This window comes from Gobio gobio (assembly GCF_949357685.1).
Source record: "Gobio gobio genome assembly, chromosome: 17".
NCBI classification, from domain to species: domain Eukaryota; kingdom Metazoa; phylum Chordata; class Actinopteri; order Cypriniformes; family Gobionidae; genus Gobio; species Gobio gobio.
Window position 1 is genome coordinate 11,731,297 of NC_137110.1, and position 4,398 is coordinate 11,735,694.

Genomic DNA, 4,398 nt, shown 5'->3' on the forward strand with positions numbered 1-4,398 from the left:
TTACCTCGTCTGTCAACGTGATGCCGCTGAATTGCAGAGCTGGTGCAAACATATCATCGCTAAGATACCTTATTAACTGCTGTTTTATCGTCGCTGTCATTTTTGTTGTGTGTTTAGTTTGTTATTGAGAGGAAAGTGTGCAGCACATATTTACATATTCATCTAAACATCTGTCTCAGCAATGTGGACTCTATCGCTCCAAAGCATTTCCAACTTGTTTTTTTTTACTTCTGAAAAGAATACAAAAAAACTACTTTATATTCTGACTCAATACCATTGGAGTTAAAGGATTAGTTTACTTCAAAATGAAAATTTCCTGATATTTTACTCACCCCCCATCTCATCCAAGATGTTCATGTCTTTCTTTCTTCAGTCGAAAAGAAAATAAGTTTTTTTGAGGAAAACATTCCAGGATTTTTCTCCACACCATTGACTTCAATGGCAACCAAAATGTTGCAGTTTCAACTAAATCAATGCATTTGCAAAGCGATTCAGAGGCTCTGCGAGGAATATGGTCTTATAGCGAAACGATTGGTCATTTAAAATAAATAAATAAATATATTTTTAACCTAAATTGCTCATCTTGTGCTGCTCTGCGCTCATCAGTGATTGCGCAATCACGCCGAAAACGTCACACTAGACATAGGTGGAAGTACCGCCGCTTTGCCAAAAAACAGTCCATCTTCAAAATCGTCCGACATCGTTGTTTTAGCTTTTTTTTTGCTAAAAGGATGTTTGTTTTAGTCTTCGCATGTGCGCTTTGTAAACACGGGGGCGGTACTTCTGCCTACTAGCCTGACGTCGTCATACTCAATTCTAGTCAGAATATGAGTCTGAGACCGCTCCGTTGGGCTGTGATTATGGGGCGTGTTTCAATCGAACCAGGAAAGATCTCAATTGGATAGACCTACAACCAATCAGAGCAACGGAGCGACGCACAACGTTAGTTGTCAAATGTCAACAGAACTCAACTGCACTGTGTTGCCATGTCCGCGGGTTGAAGCGACCCCAATTATGTGATATACAAACCCAGGAATGCGATTTTTAGCTGCCAGCCCTGCCAAAATAACACATATTTTACCCCCCAAATGCCTTTTTTTCCCCGGAGAACCCCCCCTGGAAAGCTATTGGGCTTGTTTTGGCTAGTTTTGAGGAACCTTAGCAATTGGGCGGGTTTTGTTGTAAAAACTTGGCAACCCTGTCTGCACGCACGCTGGAATTATTAGTAGCCTAACGTTAGAAGAACAAGATTAGTGTACGATCTTTGCCGGTGTTGTAAAAAAAATAATTTAAGGATACACAGAGTACTTACCAACACGATCATCATTTCTGAGAGAAATAGTAAAGGTGAATGCATATACGAACAAGTTCTCCGTTTAGGATTAGAACAAACTCAACCCAAGCGGCTTTTGATGACGTGGATGATTACGTTACTGTTTATCATCTGTCCATCATCGTCTAAAGCCCGCCCTGACAATTTCATTGGTCCGAACAGTTTCTGTTCGGGCATAATTACTTCTCTACCGATCAATTCCAGACCGAACTGCCCGAGTAAAAATGTTGTGGGCGGGGCTAAGTTCGGCTGGCATCCAGGCTATCTGCCTACATCTAGTGTGAAGCTTTTCGACGTGATTGCGCAATCACTGGCGAGCCGCAGAGCAGCGCAAGATGAGCAATTTAGGTTAAAAAGTATATACATTTTTATTATTTTTTTAAATGGCCGATGATTTTGCTAGATAAGACTCTATTCCTCATCTGGGATCGAGCAGAGCCTCTGAAGCCCTTCGAATCGCTTTGAAACTGCATTGATTTGGACCTTCAACATTTTGGTTGCCATTGAAGTCAATGGTGTGGAGAAAAATCCTGGAATGTTTTCCTCAAAAAACTTACTTTCTTTTCGACTGAAGCGTCTTGGATGAGATGGGGGTGAGTAAAATATCAGGAAATTTTCGTTTTGAAGTGAACTAATCCTTTAAACAAGGACCTCCTAATATAAAATTAACGTTTGATCTGCAACACTGCATTGTAACTTTTATTAATAGGCCTAGTATTAACAATTGAAAATATATATACCATATTAATTACAATGTAAATGAGAAATAAATAAAAAATATGAGCATCCTGAGCCATTTATGTAAACCAAGTTTTTCATAGTTCTTTTCTTTCTTTGTTAAAACTTTTTCTTTTTTAAAACCCATGCATCCAAACACTGTGGGCTGTTAAAATGTATCATCAAATAAAGGTTGACCAGTTACATCGAGAACAGAAAGAAACCATGTTCTCGGTTTCTGTCTATTTCATCTGTTTGCTGGAGTCTCAGCATTCATCTGAGTCATCTTTCTAATTCACCTACTCCCACATCACATCTCATCATTCGTGAGACAGCACGCAAGAGCTAGAAATCTGCGACATCAATCTGGTACCATAAAGGTGACAGCCAAATGTACTGTTCTAATTTTAAGACATCACAGGCAAGCTCAAAATTAAGGATATGACAGGTTCTTACAACATTTCCACAAGTTCTCTGCATTCTGTAATGAATCAGTGTTTGAAGGCAGAGTGTGAACTTGAGGTTTGCAAGCTCAGGTAATCAGTGTGTAATATTTCACGTTTCGTCTGATGTGACAAAAAAAAAAAAACCCACTTTGACAGCATCTGTGTTGTATTTTGTATATTTACAATTGTGTGATTCTAGTATCATTTTCTTATACTGCATTGGCCTTTGAAGCTCTTGGCTTTTCCGAACCTTAGACGTTTGTATTCTTAGCTGTCCTGGATTTTGTATGGAACCATCTGCAAAGAATTCCAGATCAAACCTCCAATCAACATCAGCCGGTAATAAACTAACAAGAGTCTGTCATGAAGTTGCAACAGAGAATCCAGCAGCACACGAAGAGAAAAGAGGGCATAGAGGGGCTGGAACCCCGGAGAGCAGCTAATGATTCACATTTCATATCCCCCCACACAGGGGCCCTTGTGTCTACCATGAGGGGCCTCTTCGAGGGTTTGTTTTCACTGTGCAATCCAAAATAAATGGGAGCCGCAGATGAGGACTGGACACTTGAGAAATTGAAATCATGAAAAGTCCGTAAGAAAAACACTAAAAACCCTCATGTCATCGTCTGTTGCTCATTATGTGTGTGTTCCCTTCATGATCTCTTTAGCTGTGTGGTGTTGGTGGTATGTGTTTCGCACCAAGAGAAACGGGTGAGGTCAATTGCGTTTATAGAACTGGTTGTATCCTCCATAAGACTGACATTTATTTTGGCACAATTCGTTTCTGGTCATGCTTGTCAAGGCAGATAAAAAGCAATGACACGAAATATTTCTAAGCTGACCTCAGTGACAACATTTTTTTTCAGCATTTTAAGATTAATGTCAGCATGAAATAAATAAATTCATCCTCTATTTGGTAAATGAATTCAAAATTCATCATTATTTTGTAAATGCATCTTATTTCGAATGATTTATCCATGCATTTCTTTTTTTGAGCTTATAATTTTTAATCAAAATATCATAACTCGACCATCCGGTGAAACAACAGACTTTTGATGACAGCATGTGACGTTCAGAGCTTCACATCCTCAGACTGGGAATTATGTGTTTCAATGGCAACACTAGCAATGCCATAATGAACCTGCAGCGGTCAGGTGGTACAAGGAGCTCTCAGAAAATGCCCAGCGTACAAGTTGTAATTCCGAGTTCTACGAGGACGTGAACGCTTTTTACAAATTGGAATCTCGTATGGCATGAACGTACCTTGACATATGCCCAACAATTTCCCTGTCCAACTTTTTTCGTTAATCTTTTTCACTCTACGCATACAGAAATAAATCTCTGTCGTTTCTTCTGTTAGATCATGACTTTACAATTAGACAGGCCAAAGATTTTTTTGTTATTTCATCAAAAAGCAGAAATAAAATCAATTAAAACCAATTAAAAGTTCTTCAGTTATTTATCAGACACTTAAAAATATATTGTAATCAGCTGTAAAAATATATCAGCTGCTATAAACTTGTTGCACACTGCTTGAAGACAGACTTAAAACTGTGACTATGTGATTATTTAATCCTTGCATTTCCCATGGCTTACTTCCATATATGACTTGAGATGTTAAGACACAAGACAAAGTAAACTCCTGTCTATTTCAGTATGCAGGTGTCCCAAGTTGAACTTGACTTTTCTCCCCATGTAGCCCAATTCATTTCTCAGAGCTGCTGTTGATATATAGCAGAGTCATTCAGACATCGAGTCAGTCTCTCACTGCTGCGTTCTCTCACCTCGACAGGCACACAGTCTAATTACGTTTGGCAATCGGAGAGTAGTGTAGTAGTATTACTCTATCCGTGCCGATTATTTCTGGCGAGACTTTTAAACCGACGACAGCGGTGATTGGGC